The sequence below is a fragment of the Haliotis cracherodii genome, unplaced genomic scaffold (assembly GCF_022045235.1).
Source record: "Haliotis cracherodii isolate W230 unplaced genomic scaffold, xgHalCrac1.p SCAF_9, whole genome shotgun sequence".
Classification (NCBI taxonomy): domain Eukaryota; kingdom Metazoa; phylum Mollusca; class Gastropoda; order Lepetellida; family Haliotidae; genus Haliotis; species Haliotis cracherodii.
In genome coordinates, this window is record NW_027266343.1 from 15,335,545 (window position 1) to 15,355,793 (window position 20,249).

Sequence of the window (20,249 nt, forward strand, 5' to 3'; positions counted from 1 at the left end):
GTTATATTATTTGAATACACATATATGTGCAGTGGTTACAACTCCAGTGTCAAATTAACTGTCAATCCCTTTTAATAAAATAATTCACAGTAACTGAGGAAGAGCTTACTGTAGTACCATAAAACTAGGGTGAGGCAAATGTCAATGAAGTTAGTATTTTGGATATAACAAGTACATGTACCGTTACAAATAGTCTTATTATCATCTAATAGGACCAAAGGCCCAAGTGAGCACATTGTCAATGACTTTTTCTTTTTCTCAGTACAAACTGGAAGTCTGGACATGAAATTTAAGGATATCATTATACAAGAACTGATGTTTGTTCATTAAATACCATTAACATCCGAAAAGGACAAAATATGAAATTGAACAATTTTCTTCTCCAAAAATGTTTTAGGAGGATATTTACCATTAAAATAACACAGAATATTACAACAGGTATCTGTAATGCACAGGCTAACATTATTTACCAGAAGCAAGTCATGAAGAAAATTTGCATCCGGATACCTTCCGGAAACCTTCCGGAAACCTTCCGGAAACCTTCCAGATGCCTTCAACAACCTTCAAATTGCTTGGTATTTTCAAGTTAATTTTTTTATGTGTTTCACACTTAAGTGAACAAAATGCACCCCCCAAATTTTGACATTTTTTTTGGAAGGTTTCCGGAAGGTTTCCGGAAGGTATCCGGGCCGGATCCAAAATGGGAAGGTATCCGGAAGGTTTCCGGAAGGTTTCCGGAAGACGGAAACCTACACTTTTTTTGCTGTGCATACAATCTTGGATAGTTGGTTCTGATAGGTATATATGGAATATAAGTATTTCTTGTGTTGACGTTATAAATCCGGATTCCCCGTGCCAGACTGTAATGTTATATGGGGACCACGGTCGACGGTCTGCTGTTCTTTCATGTGCTAGTCTTAATGTTGTGTTTGTGTAATGTCTAGCCTTTGTGTAATTTAGACACTGACTGTTTCATGTGTGCAATCACAGACTGGTACAATTTGTACCAATACAATTGCTCAGTCTGCCCCAGGCAATGGCCCCAAGACAACAAGAACTCGTATAACTCAAGGAGTAAACTTAATCGAATGACAGAAACCTACAGAAAGAGTCCTGTGTTGAATTCTGGGAATTCTGGTGCCAGCAAGACGAAAACAATATCCTGAAATAAGAGCTGTGTCATACAAAGGATCACACACATATATGTAAACATATACCATTGTCCTCACGGCGCCAAAAGCTATACTTCATCTACGAGGTAGAAGGTGTAATATCCTTCTTCTAAGGAAGTGAGGTACAATAAAACTTCTTATTTCCCCCAAGGGAATACAGAGTCTTACTGAAGTTTTGCCTCCGGTGGAGTTTTCCTTACACTACCTCAGCGGCAGCTATTGTGGAGGTGCGAAAGGCTTCTTATCAGACCCTATAATTACGAGGTACAGAGACATTTAGTTGGGAGCTGTAGACAGGTTTATGCATGGACATATGTGTCTGGTATAATACACACGGATTGCCTAACTCGTTAAAGGAAACTCAGATATGCCGACTAAAGGAAAGTGAGGTCAAATGTTTGGATTTGATTAATACACATTGGATTTATTATATATCCTTCTGTGTCTCAGTTATTAACTGATAGGTTAACAAAGGAGATTAACTGTCTGGATATACCGGGTCATGGCATTGCCCCATATTTAAAATGAGTTATCCGATAGCCTATTACAGCAAATATCATCGAGAGTTTAGCTCATTTGTTCCGCTATGCTAAAATCCGTCGTTATATCCTTGTGAAGAGCCTTCTTCTCGTGTGGAGATCGTTCGATTAGCCTGGGATGAGGTAGCATTTAGTGACTGGATTCTTTGTCCAGTGTGTCTCAGACGGAATGGCCTTCCTCTTACTTAACGGCCATCAAATAGGTTCCATTGTAATCTAGTGTACTCGCTATAATGATTCAATTGACATTTATCATATTAAGCATGACTGATCATTAAGTAGATGACAATTCAATGAAGCTTTCAGAAGATTGGGTATACACACTTTCAGAATGTAGTGCTAGACATGTAGTGTTAATTAGTACTTGCTGAATGTACCACTAGACACGGAGTGATAATACATACTATCTGTATACTCTCTGAATGTACAACTAGACAAGGAGCGATAATATATACTATCTGTATACTCGCTGAATGTACAACTAGACACGGAGTGATAATACATACTATCTGTATACTCTCTGAATGTACAACTAGACACGGAGTGATAATATACACTATCTGTATACTCGCTGAATGTACAACTAGACACGGAGCGATAATACATACTATCTGTATACTCGCTGAATGTACCACTAGACACGGAGTGATAATATACACTATCTGTATACTCGCTGAATGTACAACTAGACACGGAGTGATAATATATACTCTCTGTATACTCGCTGAATGTACAACTAGACACGGAGTGATAATACATACTATCTGTATACTCGCTGAATGTACAACTAGACACGGAGTGATAATATGTACTATCTGTATACTCGCTGAATGTACAACTAGACACGGAGTGATAATATACACTATCTGTATACTCGCTGAATGTCAACTAGACACGGAGTGATAATACATACTATCTGTATACTCGCTGAATGTACAACTAGACCCGGAGTGATAATATATACTATCTGTATACTCGCTGAATGTACAACTAGACACGGAGTGATAATACATACCAGCTGTATACCCGCTGAATGTACAACTAGACACGGAGTGATAATACATACTATCTGTATACTCGCTGAATGTACAACTAGACACGGAGTGATAATACATACTATCTGTATACTCGCTGAATGTACCACTAGACACGGAGTGATAATATATACTATCTGTATACTCGCTGAATGTACAACTAGACACGGAGTGATAATATATACTATCTGTATACTCGCTGAATGTACAACTAGACACGGGGTGATAATACATACAAGCTGTATACTCGCTGAATGTACAACTAGACACGGAGTGATAATATACACTATCTGTATACTCGCTGAATGTACAACTAGACACGGAGTGATAATATACACTATCTGTATACTCGCTGAATGTACAACTAGACACGGAGTGATAATACATACTAGCTGTATATTCGCTGAATGTACAACTAGACACGGAGTGATAATATATACTATCTGTATACTCGCTGAATGTACAACTAGACACGGAGTGATAATATACACTATCTGTATACTCGCTGAATGTACAACTAGACACGGAGTGATAATACATACTATCTGTATACTCGCTGAATGTACAACTAGACCCGGAGTGATAATATACACTATCTGTATACTCGCTGAATGTACAACTAGACACGGAGTGATAATACATACCAGCTGTATACTCGCTGAATGTACAACTAGACACGGAGTGATAATACATACTATCTGTATACTCGCTGAATGTACAACTAGACACGGAGTGATAATATATGCTAGCTGTATACTCGCTGAATGTACAACTAGACACGGAGTGATAATATACACTATCTGTATACTCGCTGAATGTACAACTAGACCCGGAGTGATAATATACACTATCTGTATACTTGCTGAATGTACAACTAGACACGGAGTGATAATATACACTATCTGTATACTCGCTGAATGTACAACTAGACCCGGAGTGATAATATCCACTATCTGTATACTCGCTGAATGTCAACTAGACACGGAGTGATAATACATACTATCTGTATACTCGCTGAATGTACAACTAGACCCGGAGTGATAATATATACTATCTGTATACTCGCTGAATGTACAACTAGACACGGAGTGATAATACATACTATCTGTATACTCGCTGAATGTACAACTAGACACGGAGTGATAATACATACTATCTGTATACTCGCTGAATGTACAACTAGACACGGAGTGATAATACATACTATCTGTATACTCGCTGAATGTACAACTAGACACGGAGTGATAATATATACTATCTGTATACTCGCTGAATGTACAACTAGATACGGAGTGATAATATATACTATCTGTATACTCGCTGAATGTACAACTAGACACGGAGTGATAATATATACTATCTGTATACTCGCTGAATGTACAACTAGACACGGAGTGATAATATATACTATCTGTATACTCGCTGAATGTACAACTAGACACGGAGTGATAATACATACAAGCTGTATACTCGCTGAATGTACAACTAGACACGGAGTGATAATATACACTATCTGTATACTCGCTGAATGTACAACTAGACACGGAGTGATAATATACACTATCTGTATACTCGCTGAATGTACAACTAGACACGGAGTGATAATACATACTAGCTGTATACTCGCTGCATGTACAACTAGACACGGAGTGATAATATATAATATCTGTATACTCGCTGAATGTACAACTAGACACGGAGTGATAATACATACTATCTGTATACTCGCTGAATGTACAACTAGACACGGAGTGATAATATGTACTATCTGTATACTCGCTGAATGTACAACTAGACACGGAGTGATAATATACACTATCTGTATACTCGCTGAATGTCAACTAGACACGGAGTGATAATACATACTATCTGTATACTCGCTGAATGTACAACTAGACCCGGAGTGATAATATATACTATCTGTATACTCGCTGAATGTACAACTAGACACGGAGTGATAATACATACTATCTGTATACTCGCTGAATGTACAACTAGACACGGAGTGATAATACATACTATCTGTATACTCGCTGAATGTACAACTAGACACGGAGTGATAATACATACTATCTGTATACTCGCTGAATGTACCACTAGACACGGAGTGATAATATATACTATCTGTATACTCGCTGAATGTACAACTAGACACGGAGTGATAATATATACCATCTGTATACTCGCTGAATGTACAACTAGACACGGAGTGATAATATATACTATCTGTATACTCGCTGAATGTACCACTAGACACGGAGTGATAATATATACTATCTGTATACTCGCCGAATGTACAACTAGACACGGGGTGATAATACATACAAGCTGTATACTCGCTGAATGTACAACTAGACACGGAGTGATAATATACACTATCTGTATACTCGCTGAATGTCAACTAGACACGGAGTGATAATACATACTATCTGTATACTCGCTGAATGTACAACTAGACACGGAGTGATAATATATACTCTCTGTATACTCGCTGAATGTACAACTAGACACGGAGTCAAATTAATACTAATGTATATCAGACATGTTGTGTTAATTAATACCAGTTGCATACATGCTGAATATATTATCAGACGTGTTGTGTTAATTAATACCAGTTGCATACTTGCTGAATATAGTACTAAACATGTTGTGTTAATTAATACTAGTTACATACTTGCTAAATGTAGTATCATACATGTTGTGTTAATAAATACTAGTTGCATACTTGCTAATGTAGTATCAGACATGTTGTGTTAATTAATACTAGTTGCATACTTGCTGAATATAGTACTAAACATGTTGTGTTAATTACTACTGGTTGTATACTTGCTAAATATAATATCAGACATGTTGTGTTAATTAATACTAGTTGCATACTTGCTAGATATAGTATCAGACATGTTGTGTTAATTAATACTAGTTGCATACTTGCTGAATATAGTACTAGACATGTTGTGTTAATTAATACTTGTTGTATACTTGCTAAATGTAGTATCATACATGTTGTGTTAATTAATGCTAGTTGCATACTTGCTAAATAGAGTATCAGACATGTTGTGTTAATTAATACTAGCTGTGTACTTACTGAATATAGTATCAGACATGTTGTGTTAATTAATACCAGTTGCATACTTGCTGAATATAGTATCAGACGTGTTGTGTTAATTAATGACAGTTGCATACTTGCTGAATATAGTATCAGACGTGTTGTGTTAATTAATGCCAGTTGCATACTTGATGAATATAGTACTAGACATGTTGTGTTAATTAGTACCAGTTGCATACTTGCTGAATATAGTACTAGACGTGTTGTGTTAATTAATACCAGTTGCATACTTGCTGAATATAGTATCAGACATGTTGTGTTAATTAATACCAGCTGTATACTTACTGAATATAGTATCAGACATGTTGTGTTAATTAATACCAGTTGCATACTTGCTGAATATAGTACTAGACATGTTGTGTTACTTAGTACCAGTTGCATACTTGCTGAATATAGTATCAGACGTGTTGTGTTAATTAATACCAGTTGCATACTTGCTGAATATAGTATTAGACATGTTGTGTTAATTAATACCAGTTGCATACTTGCTAAATATAGTATCAGACGGTTTGTGTTAATTAATACCAGCTGTATACTTGCTGAATAAAGTATCAGACGTGTTGTGTTAATTAATACCAGTTGCATACTTGCTAAATGTAGTACCAGACATGTTGTGTTAATTAATACTAGCTGTGTACTTACTGAATATAGTACTAGACATGTTGTGTTAATTAATACTAGTTGCATACTTGCTTAATATAGTATCAGACATGTTGTGTTCATTAATACCAGTTGCATACTTGCTGAATATAGTATCAGACGTGTTGTGTTAATTAATACTAGCTGTATACTTGCTGAAAGTAGTACAAGCTATGTTTTACTGTGTGAATGTTAGCACTATACAAATGTACACATTATTATTATTATTATTATTATTATAAAATGTTGAATGAAGTACCAGGCATATAATAGATATACTAAATGTAGTACCAGCCATGTTGTGACAATGCAGTTCCAGTCGACGGCGCCTCTTCCTATCATTGGGGCGGTCGGGTAGCCTAGTGGTTAAAGTGTTAGCTCGTCACGCCGAAGACCCGGGTTCGATTCCTGACATGGGTACAATGTGTGAAGCCCATTTCTTGTGTCCTCCGCCGTGATACTGCTGTAATATTGCTAAAAGCGGCGTAAAACCTCACTCACTCACTCACTCTTCCTATCATTGCCACTTCCAATCTCTGAACATTGCCCAGAATTCCCTGCCTCTTCATTACAGATAATGGTTATAACTGTACTATTATAAGATGCGAATCCTTTACACTTACATATGCATGCTATATGGACTCAATCATATTATAATCCAATTAAGTCCTCTGTAACCTACTTGTTATACATATGTGTTCGTTTTCTGTTTTGCTGTCAAGAAGAGTATTCACATCATGGGCTTATGTCTCTAATAGCCATTTGTTTCTCTGTGTAGTCACATGTGTTCATCATTATCAAGATAGATTTGTATAAAGAAGGTAATCACCAACCTGGTAGCTCCACTTTAGACAAGTCATTTAACTGTTACTCTTGAAATATGTTTTCCCCACGGATATAATCACGTTCCCGTGGATATTGTGTAATCATGTATCTACAAATGCCAGGTAGACGTCTCTTCCAGGCTTAAATGATTCACCGCCATCCATAATGATGTAGCATAATGGCCATCCGCAAGTAGAAAAAACTGAAAGCAGGTAGAATTTACTTCTACAAGGTCTGAAGTTTTGACCCTACCAAACAGCCGTGAAAACAGACGAACAAACAGTCAGTAAAATATTCTGAAGAAGTCTATTTCAAACGAAATTCAAACTTGTTAATCATCATCATCATCATCATCATCATCATCATCATCATCGTCATCATCAGCAACAGCACCCTCATCACCCTCTTCGTCATCGTTATCGTCATTGTCATCATCATCATCATTATAACTTTTCACTTTCACATTGTTAAGTGTCGACTTCCAAATTGAAACTTTAAGTTAGCCAGACATCTATACGTAAAACGTAAAAAAAACATTAAGCGTGAAACCAACAAACAACAAAGAAAAGTTATACAATTAACAACTGTATCAAGTCCGCCTGACATACATCTGTCTGATGGTATCAAGTCCGCCTGACATACATGTGTGTAATAGTATGAAGTCTGCCTGACATACTTCGGTCTAATAGTATTAAATCCGCCTGACAAACATGTGTCTAATAGTGCCAAGTCCGGCTAACATACATCTGTCCACCAGGACAAACCTTCCATAATACAACAAGGAACAAAGTCATTACGTAATTGTCTGCACGCACCACTTCACTCTGAATCATGACATTATCGCCCGAGGCCCATGGTTCTACTCAGTGTTACATTAGCGAGGACGTCTTCCTGGAGACATGTTCTGTAGCTGTCTGGACCGGAATGTAAAAGACTACGAGAGGTAGAGACAGAAATGACGGAGGCTCCTTCTGTATCCGAACTGTGACGTCACATTGTCAGTGAAACCGTGTTGGCGAGGATACGAAATGGCCGTGTGACCCTTCACGGAATCCACCAGACGGGTTGACAATTGCAATCAATATCTCCACACCAAGTTTTTTTAAGGCCTGACATTTGCACAGCTTCAGTGCGTGCAGTACTGAGACATTCCTCTGCTCAATAACAAGAATTTGAGAGGGCAAAAATGAAGAGTGATATATCTTAACTAGTTGTAAGCGGGTAGCATCTAATTTCATTCTTCCAGCTCGCTGCAATGCATAACTGAGTACAATTTTGCAAGACATAAAATGTATAGCTTTGAAATGATTTTATTTGAAATGATCGGAGACTGTGTTGTATCCCATGTCTGGAATGTTAATGTCACAAACTGTGCAGTTTTATGTGCTAGAACAGAAACATTTGACATGAAGTGGTCCATTTATCCAGAAAATGAATATAAGTATATCTCAATGTGTTCCCATTTAACAATTTACATTAATCTATTTTCATCATTTGTCCAGTATAACCTGAAAAAACAGCATCGATTCCTGTGTATCATAAATAAATGTCATTCTACTTACTGAAAATTACTTTGTTCTTCCTCTTTGCATTCCGAATACAAACCAAATACGATAACTATTGTTATTTAATTTGAGTAAAATTGTCGAACTGACTTCAAAACTGATAGAGTTTGTCTCTCACCCAAGTTTTTCACATTTCAACTCATCGTTTTGATTCAAAAGCTGTCAGGTTGAACGTTGATAATTGTTTCACATTTAACAGAATACATACCATTCATTAACTGTAGGCCAAAAGAAAGTACAGTCCCCCTGGCGATAATGCCAGCTGGTTATAATGCCACTGGTTCTAATGCCAGCTGGTTATATTGCCACTGGTTATAATGCCACTGGTTATAATGCCACCTGGTTATAATGCCACCTGGTTATAATGCAACTGGTTATAATGTATCTGGTTATAATGTCACCCTGGTTATAATACACCTGATTATAATGCCATTTGGTTATAATGCCATATTTTTCTCAGAACGGATTTCCGCATAGCAAGATACCCTGTGTATAATGCCACCCTGATTGGCCACTGCCAATTTTTTGTTTCGACAAACGTTCCAAGTCCCTGGTTATAATGTCATTATGTTACGAGTATAATTACTCTTTCTCTCTTCTAAATAAATGAACTGCATTGATCTCAGTTGTTTTCACAGTTAATCCTCTCTGAGAATCATGCATGTTTTAACCAAGCAAATTAGTTTGAGTTGAATGATAATATTCTTTTCAAAAAGCGTAAATAAACTGGCATTTCTGTTTTTTTACCTTCCTGGTTGTGATGGCACTCAGGTTATAATTCCCCTGGTTATAATTCCCCTGGTTATAATGCCACCTAGTTATAATGCACCTGATTATAATGCCGACTGGTTGTAATGCCACTCTGGTTATAATAGCATATGGACGAAAGGTAACATTATAACTAAGGATGATTGCATACATCCTGATGGTGCCTAGATACAAACAAAATATGGTAATTGGATGGTTATGTAATGTTTTTGATACCGGTATCAAAGGTGTATTTTGGACCATAAGATTGCAGTGTTTCGGCTACTGGTTTCAACCTTGTAACGTTTTGATAACGTGTGTAATTATTTTGTCAAATCCAATTTTACAACTGTATACCCTGTTGTGTGCTTTTAATGGTTTTTTTTGTTTGTTTTTGTACGAACTTCACTGATTGCAAGTATTGGGGATATCGGTCTTGTAGTTCTGAATGGGGGTCCATCTTTGGGAGCGTTTAAATTACTATATTCTTGATGGGGGCTATTATTGCTTGTAATAGGTCCATAAACTTGGGTAAACATTATTCATGTGATTGATATAATATGAATATTTGCCCTGGGACGCGTATACCATAACCCGAGTAGCCAAAGAGCGAGATGCGTGTGCCAAAGACACATTCGTCTACACTCGCCTCTTTCTGTAACCTGGAAGAAGACTCGTCCCCCAATCGATGATTGTTATGTGCGAAAATACAAAAAAACCAATCAGAATGCGCGTATGATTTCAAGTTCTTCGTCAAAAAATCCCTCAGAAATAACTTTTGATTTTCCACATGTCTTGCATCTAAAAATACAACCAACACACCGTTAAATGTGTTCAATCACACTGTATAATTCCGCACGTTCCGATGTGTTTTATATTGCATCTGAAATATATATAATGTATGGGGAATTATATGTGAACCATAACGCAACGAGTTGACAATTGTTTTAGGTATGCCTGTTTGCGCTAACACGGAACTCGGTCGCAAAAATGGCCATGAGAGGGGCACGAGTCGCTATTCGGCTTGTCCCGGAATAAAACGAGTTGGTCACGAATGCCAAAGACAGAGGAAACATATTACGCAGTGGCGACACACACAGCGTTCTCACCACTTAGCCCGTTCGTGAATTATTAATTTGTTTATAGGGTTATAGAAACAATACTGTTTAAACATTTTACGTGCTAAGCTTCTTGGAATGTTGGCCATGGTTTGAATAGGTTAACCCGGTCCCTGGTGTTGCCTCGGAATCACAAACCATTTCAACGATTAGATTAGGTCCTCATGTTCCACCCTATACATTAAAAGTTTGATGTATGATTTTGATACATGTGATTTAGCGCTGCCGTATTTCTGTATCCATTTAGAGGCTGGAGTCCCTCAGGGGTCGTTCTTATGGCCGTTTCTCTTAATGGTATGTGTGAACAATATAGACGTTGAACTTGATCGTGTGCAAGACTCTTTGCTGATGATACTTCTCTTGGTTAATTTAAAAGCAAAATATGTTGTGTGAACGGGAAATATGCATGAATTTGAGTAAACAGCTGGGCCTAAACAATGGCCAATCTTTTGGCCATTGTGCCTCCAGTAAAATCTGATGCTCAGAAAGTGATGCACGAGTGAACATTAATGTAACCTGTTTCCCCTGTTATATGGTTGGTTGGTTTGTTGTTTTACGCAGCACTCAGCAATATTCCAGCAATATGGCGGCGGTCTGTAAATTATCGAATCTGGACCAGACACCCCAGTGATTGATATCATGAGCATCGATCCAAGCAATTGGGATCGATGACATGTATCAACCAAGTCAGTGAGCCCTACCACCCGATCCCGTTAGTCGCCTCTTACGACAAGCATAATCGCCTCACCTGTTATACGGAGACAACGAAACAATGTTGGCTTAATGGGAAACACTTGCGTAACGAAATAAAAACAGAACACATTATGTAAGTCAAGGATATAAGATGTGTATACTATATCAGAAGAAAAATATAGCAATACTCTTACATTCAATCAGTTTACCATAGGCAAATCAAAGACAGTCTTGTCCTAATTTGATAAGGTGACCAACGGCTTCTACGAACTGCATGGGTATCTCATCAACCTGTTGTCCAGGTCCCGTTCACACGTTTTAGGGTTAGGGGAAGGCCTTGGAGATCCAGTTGGTTTCGATTTGCTCACTGCTTCCAGGTTCTTTAAGCTGGTCATATCATGTTGGGATGGTCCTTGCAGATCCAGTTTTTCAGCTGATGGTGCGAGGTCCAATATTTCGTTATTGACTCCACATGCGCCCTTGGAATCTGGCGTCATAGTCAAACCACGTCGACGTCATATAGTATTTAAAAGATCTGATCTTCTCGGATCCAAGGAGTAAAGCGAGGAGTGATGCGTGTCTTAGAAGTTTACCATTTTGGTGTCATAACGACAAATTTTACAGGTAGACACATAATCAGGACGAACCAAGATTCGACACCCCATCATATGTTTCAAGCATGGCTAAGGGACACAACTCTGCAGGAGTTTAACGTCGCGTTCAATATTATTACACTTATAAAGCGACGTGTATGCGCGCGCGCGCGCGTGCGTGCGTGCGTGCGTGCGTGCGTGCGTGCGTGCGTGCGTGCGTGCGTGTGTGTGTGTGTGTGTGTGTGTGTGTGTGTGTGTGTGTGTGTGTGAGGTGGGAATCGAGTATTATGAGCAGATATATTTGACATCATATCCATTTAGCAAAGTCATGTAAACGAACATATGAGGATAAACTTGGTCAATTCAGATTTGAGATGAAACATCACTCGACATGATGGTTTACCGTTCAAACTGTATTTCCAGTTCTCCTAGGCATTGTTTTTGGGTGCAGAGATTAAGATTACCGTGTGCATTTTCTCGTAAACTAAAGCCGATTTTACAGTGCTAGCCAACTGAGATACCATGCCGCATCTTAACCTGTTTTCCCCACTCAGACACAGTATACTGACTCCGAGCCGTCCAGTCCTTGTTTTAATCCCGTACTGCCAAGCGCACGGCAGGGTAACAACAACTACCATCTTTTAACGTCTTTTGGTATGACGCGGCCGGGGATTCCACTCTGCGAGCTCTACCTCTGGACCACGGATGCGGTCACAGTCCGAAGGGGTTACAGCTGTCCTCGTGGGGCTGTAAATGAACATTTTGTGTTTTGAACATTTATCTACAGTTAACAAGTTAATACATGAATGAATTATTCGAATTACTATCATCACTGTATTAAACGTGAACCAACGTCAGGGAAACTGATGAAGGTGGTGTTTGGTCCCTGGCAATATTCAACAATATCTTCTGTCACTTCTTGGATTAAAGCTTTACCGTCAGTACACGCTGACATGATCATGATCAGTAGGAGGTTTGACACAATCATGTGCTCGCAAGATTAAAATTGCTCCTGTTGATGGTAAGAAACAACTACACCTCCAGTTTGGTTGAGACTGATTTTTCAGCTATAACTTGGTTAAATCATTTTCTCTCAGCTGTGAGCAGTTGATTGAATAGAGCGGATCCCTGGCTTGCATTGGAGAATACTCGTCACTGGTGAAAGTATACGTAGAAAAATAGAAGCGACAAAACTGTTTCCATGGCCACAAGAAATCTTTGCTCACATCAGAGTCGATTGTACGGTTACGTCTATGTTATGGGCATGCGTTTATGAACCACTATCAAATAGTGATGACACCAGGTTTTCGCGAAAAGGTGAGCATATCAGTGGCACTCGTAACAAACACATGCAAGTGCAAGTCAATTGTCCAACTGAAAAAAACACAAGTAGTACAAATCAAAGTAAGGAATTGCAGTGGACATCATTTCTGTCACTGATGCGTCAATTTTGAAAATGCCCTCCATAGTTCCACCATAAAACCTTTTGAAAGTTTTACTGAGACCTTGAATGTTGAAACCTTGATCAAACAACTTTGGAGCAATAATCATATCGCGCTCTTTGAAATCTTTGGAGAAAGAGCATGTGCTCCATTATTGTGATATGTAGACATCAAAGGCTGGAGTTTTTGTACAGATCTTAAATTGAATTGGTCTCTCTGGTCTCTTTTATTTACAGTTCAGATGCGTAACCCATTGGAAGGGAATTGGCTGGTTGATGATTATTGAACGATATCAGATCATCGATATACCCGAAGCTAAAGTTAAACTTCTTGGCCAACTTTTCTTGTTTTGACTTTGCCAGTTCGAGCAGAAATTCTGATTCATATGCATAAAGAAACGGATAGCAAGAAACAAAGAACTGGTTCCCTTGGGGATGCCTACGTCTTGCCTAGATGTCTTAACCCCGAATTGTGATTAGATTATATCAGTGATAGCGTTTGCATTCATTTTTTGACAAATTATCCTGAATCTCAGAAGTTACATAAATAAATCGCGACTGTCACCGAGGAGATCTCTTATCGCCGTGTATTTGTATATTATGCGTTAAAAGTTTTGGGTATAATGATCAGAAAAATGAAAACATCAGAGGAATATGTTGATAATATTGAATTGATTTTGTCACAATTTGAGGATGATAGCACAGTCACATTAACGAAAGATTGAACAGAATCCTTCTCTATATTTTTCGCGCGTTTGTTCTGGACTAAAAATTAATAAAGAAAAGATTGTATAATTAGCATTTTGAGTAGTAGCGACCCGTGAAGATCCGGGGTACAATGGTCTTCAGCAGTCCATGCTTGCTGTAAGTGGCGACTAACGGGATCGGGTAGTCAAGCTCGCTGACTTGGTTGATACACGTCATCGATCCCAAATGCATGCGTGGATAGATGCTCATGATATTAATTACTAGATTGTCTGGTCCAGACTCGATTATCTACAGACCATCGTCATCTAGCTGGAATGTTGCTGAGTGCGACGTTAAACAAACCAACCAACCAACCAACCAACCGAGTAGTAACGAGACGTGAAGTTGTATTAAATGTGACAAACAGTGTAAATGTCTCCCAACAAGTTGTTCACATTGCAAGTCATTCATTACTCTTAGATTCAAAATCTGTGTCAGTGTTTGATAGTGGTTTGATAATTTTACAGAATATCATTCAGTGTAAGATGTGTTTCGAAATACACCTGCTGGGATTTATATAAACGTCCTATAGTTTCATTGATGGCGAAGTATTGGGCACATCCGCCTTAGTAGGGGTCCAATCCACAGTCTGATGTAATGTCTGTTTCGATGGTACCAGTTGACTTATTAACTATGTGTGAAATATGACAGATTTCAAGTATGATTGCTAATAACTTCGTAATGCCAAGTAATGTGTAAGTGGGTCTTATTAATGCGAGTTTGAACGGTATTTCTGTCACACCATGGCGTGTCAGCTTGATGTATATGGACGTAATGCAGATCTTAGACATTTACCACTTTGGTTAAACCCACGGAGAAATAGGATCAGGCGTATATATACGGCGAATCGTGACTTCTCAGACAATTTGTCTACCTGCATGTACGTCTCCTAGCAGCAAAAAGCCATAGTAGCAGGAATGACAGCTGGAGCCTAACCTGTCCTTATGGAATTGCATCGGACATCTTATTGGTCACTGATGCGAAAACTTGGTAAATGTCCTATCCATGCATTGAGCGAATAGAAAAGTGTGGTTAACCATACATGAATACATATTACGAATTGCTACCATCACAGCAGTAACGAGTGCTGGACACCAATGTCAGAGAAATTACGATGTACATACCACGTTAAATAACCGTTGGGGCGGTTTTCGATTCCCAGCAATATGTTTTTCTGTCACTGGTTAGATTTAAGGCTTCACCATAATTGTAATCTGACAAAGTCAATAAGAGATTTTGATTCATGTCCTACCAAAGGCCAGTGCTAACATGATTTGTGCTGGCAATTGTGAAATGGCTCCTGTTAAGGGTACGACCTAACTGCCCCACAAGTCTGCTTGAGACTGATTTGGAGAATCTAACATGGTTAGAAAATCGAAAAAGATCAAATTTGCACGTGTGTCAGTTTTCAATCCAAAAACACTTTAAGTTGTATCGGCGGCGGGCTGCTGATTCAATAAAGCAGATCCCTGAACTACTGGAGAATACGTCACCCGAGAGAGCAGAACACCCTTAAAGTAGATTCTGTCTGAAACATTATTGTTTGAAAAAAATAAATGTGAGGAGCAAATCCTTTGTTTTGATATATATCTTATACCAAAAGATAATACGTGTAAGTTTATGTGACTTTTTTATCGAATAATTTCTCACACAGAAGATAATGGTTTTGAGAGATCATGTGATATTTCAACGTTGAAGTGGGCTGTCGGGTAGCCTAGTAGTGAAAGCGTTCGCTCGTCACGCTGACGACCCGGGTTCGATTCCCGACATAGGTACAATGTGTGAAGCCCATTTCTGGTGTCCCCGTCGTGAAATTGCGGCGTAAAAGTGTAAACTCACTTACACTCAGTCAATGATGAAGTGGTGTTTATCGTTCTAATATTTACTAGTTATCCTATACCTGGGATAAATCGGCATCAACGCGCAGTTCCAGGACTGTACGGAAAAGGTCCTGTCTCTCGAACAAATGGCTTGATTAGATATGCACATTTATAGCGCCTTCTTTTTGCCTTCAATATTACTGAAATCGACCTATCTTTTCCTCATGTAATGAGTGAGAGCGTGATTAATGCAGTGTGGTTTAATGCAACATGCAATAGTGATGTTTAACAAATATTTCCTAGTTATCGAATGATAGCCTAAATCCGCCTCAAAACGCATTTCGGGTCCTTATATTGTTGTGCAGGAAATCAAATCGGAAAAATTGCGTCAAAATTCATAAATTTTGATTGAAAACGATTTGATTGATTTGATTGATTGGTTACATTAATAACATCTTCTCTTTGCTTTCTATACCACTGAAAACGGCGAGAATATTTTCTCGTGTAATGTCTGAAAGAGTGCATATAGTATAACGCCGCTTCTAGCAGTGTTTCAGTTACTGTAGCTCACTCTCATGATTGAAGAAATCCATAAGTGATCAAGATCTCAGATGTGGCCATATTGGTGAAACAAACAAACACGCGTATGGCGGAAACATAGGTAGAAACGTAGTCAGGTCAAACATCGGGATTCGAACCCACCTTCATGTGTTCCTGGTGCGTGTTCCCTCAGTGTAATGGACGTGATCACCCTCTCGTGCCATGTTGTTATCAGACCTTAGTACATGTACGTTGACACCATCTGCAGCGGCTTTCTGGGAGGTCTTTTTGTTTAGTTTGCATTTGGTTTGCAGGCACAGGTGTTGGACCTTTTTTATCCCATAAATCACACTATGCGAGATCAGACTGTGGACGACCTGTCCTGTGGTCTCCAAGGTAAGAGTGGTAACATGGCAATGAGATGGCATTCGTAGGTTCATCAAACGCATTGACGCAATTGGTCGACCGCACTGTCACTGTTCCCTTGACGGTTCTTTTGAAGGACAGGATGGACGCTGACTGGGGTGAAAGGAGCCTCAAATAGACACTGGAGGAATGGTCGTTAATGCAGTCATCCTTTCTTTGAATAGGATTTTCAACCTTGGAGTGGCATACACTGAAATGTTCTCATTCTCGAAATACTTTAGAGTCGACTTCACCTTCACCATAAAGACCTTGACCTTCAGTCACAAATGTCACATGTCCAGCTGTTTTGAGAAGAACTGGTGTGATCACAAATTAACGTTGATTCGTGAGTGTCAGATGTACAAATGAATGGATTTCTCCACCGGCTTATCATTTGATTGTGTCTTGTCCTCCTATTCAGCAAGACCCGTCTCCCTTAACGAGGCAATAGTGCATTTTACAACCGTTTTAGGAGAAGTTATTTCGTAAATAAATGAATGCTTTAAAATTGATGTTATATTTCTATAATCAGTTTGTTTTTTATGTTCAGCTAAAAGATGAACGCCTTGAACCAACACGTTAGTGGTAATTGGGAATTCTCCGAAAAAATGGTCGGGTCATTTCCCCAAGTATTGACGTTCCTTATCACATGGGTGCAATTTGTCACATATCTGACACTATTTACCCACTGGTTCAAATGAATTAAAAAAGTCGTACCAGATTAATCTATTCCACCACAGCAGATCGCAAAACACATAAATGACCACTTTCATTTGTCAGTCTCTTCATCACCAACGCCTTGATATATGAAGCAGACTTTTCACTACGGCAAGTTGCATGAATGTTGCAATGATGCAGTGTTGAATGTTTTATCTTAGCCAATGAACGTAGCTCATGTCGCAGGGACCACCTGACGTCTTTGCTAGGTTCCGTAAGGTCGGTGTTTGGTAAGTTTTTGTTTGTTTGTTTGTTGTTTAACGTCATACTCACCAATATTCCAGCTATTTGACGGCTGTCTGTAAATAATCGGGTCTGGATCGGACACTTTTGTATCTAGTCCGCCTGGCATACATCTATCAACTCCGTCGAACACATATCTGTACATCTCGTTATCTGTCTATCGAGTCCGCCTAACACATATCTGTCTATCAAATCTGTCTAATAGTACCAAGTCCGCCTGACATATATGTGTGTAATTGTACCAAGTCCGCCTGCCATACATGTGTCTAATAGTACCAAGTCCGCCTGACAAACATGTGTCTAATATCACCAAGTCCGCCTGACATACATGTGTCTAATGGTATCAAGCCCGCCTGACATACATGTATCTAATAGTACCAAGTCCGCCTGACATACATGTGTGTAATTGTACCAAGTCCGCCTGACATACATGTATCTAATAGTACCACGTCCGCCTGACATACATGTGTCTAATGGTATCAAGTCCGCCTGACATACATGTATCTAATAGTACCAAGTCCGCCTGACATATATGTGTGTAATTGTACCAAGTCCGCCTGACATACATGTATCTAATAGTACCACGTCCGCCTGACATACATGTGTCTAATGGTATCAAGTCCGCCTGACATACATGTGTCTAATAGCACCAAGTCCACCTAACGTATATGTGTCTAATAGCACCAAATCTGCCTGACATATATGTGTCTAATAGTACCAAGTCCGCCTGACATACATGTGTGTAATGGTATCAAGTCCGCCTGACATACATGTGTCTAATAGTACCAAGTCCGCCTGACAAACATGTGTCTAATAGCACCAAGTCCGCCTGACATACATGTGTCTAATAGTACCAAGTCCGCGTGACATACATGTGTCTAATAGCACCAAATCTGCCTGACATACATGTGTCTAATAGCACCAAGTCCGCCTGACATACATGTGTATAATAGTGTCAAGTCCGGCTAACATACATGTGTCTAATAGTTTCAAGTCTGCCTAACATACAGGTGTCTAATAGTGTCAAGTCCGCCTGACATACATGTGTCTAATAGTGTCAAGTCCGCCTAACATACATGTGTATAATAGTATCAAGTCCGCCTGACATACATGTGTCTCATAGCACCAAGTCCGCCTGACATACATGAGTCTAATTGTATCAAGTCCGCCTGACATACATGTGTCTAATAGTGTCAAGTCCGGCTAACATACATCTGTCCACCAGGACAAACCTTCCATAATACAACAAGGAACAAAGTCAGTACGTAATTGTCTGCACGCACCACTTCACTCTGAATCATGACATTATCGCCCGAGGCTCAAGGTTCTACTCAGTGTTACATTAGCGAGGACGTCTTCCTGGAGACATGTTCTGTAGCTGTCTGGACCGGAATGTAAAAGACTACGAGAGGTAGAGACAGAAATAACGGAAGCTCCTTCTGTATCCGAACTGTGACGTCACATTGTCAGTGAAACCGTGTTGGCGAGGATACGAAATGGCTGTGTGACCCTTCACGGAATCCACCAGACGGGTTGACACTTGCAATCAATATTTCCACACCAAGTTTTTTAAAGCCCTGACATTTGCACAGCTTCAGTACGTGCAGTATTGAGACACTCCGCTGTTCAATAACAAGAATTTAGGAGGGTAAAAAATGAAAACTGATATATCTTAACTAGTTGTAAGGGGGTAGAATCTAATTTGATTCTTTCCAACACGTCGCAATGCATAATTGAAAAAAAATATTGTAAGACATCTCATTCCTCTATGAAATGTTTTTCTTTGTTATGATCGATGGCAGAGACAGCGATAGGGGTCTGTAACGCAATTAACACAAGGCATGCTCTTTTATGGAAACACGGAAAACATGAAGCGTGCAGGGTTGTTTTCATCCACAATTAATCATATAAAGTTTGATGGCAATAATACATCCATCTGAATCTGTGAAAATATAAATGGATCTTATCTAGAAATCAATTATCATTTGATCAGTGCCACGTGAAGAAACAAGCAGACACTGGAACAGTCATCTTAATGCCAGAACTTCAATGATTCGAGAAGTGCCGTTGAACCTTCCTAGGGTAGGGTCGGACAAAAGGAAACAATATGTAATTTTGAAGAACATTTGAACAAGATGAGAACAAACTAACATCATTGATAAGAATGGGATCAATTACCTTTACAAAACCCTTTCTGTATTCATACCAAATCTTTGCTAAAAGTAGAGTAAATTGTAAGACTCCGACTACACCATATCAATCCACAGCACTACAAATCTGTCAGTGATGTATGGATCATATATCA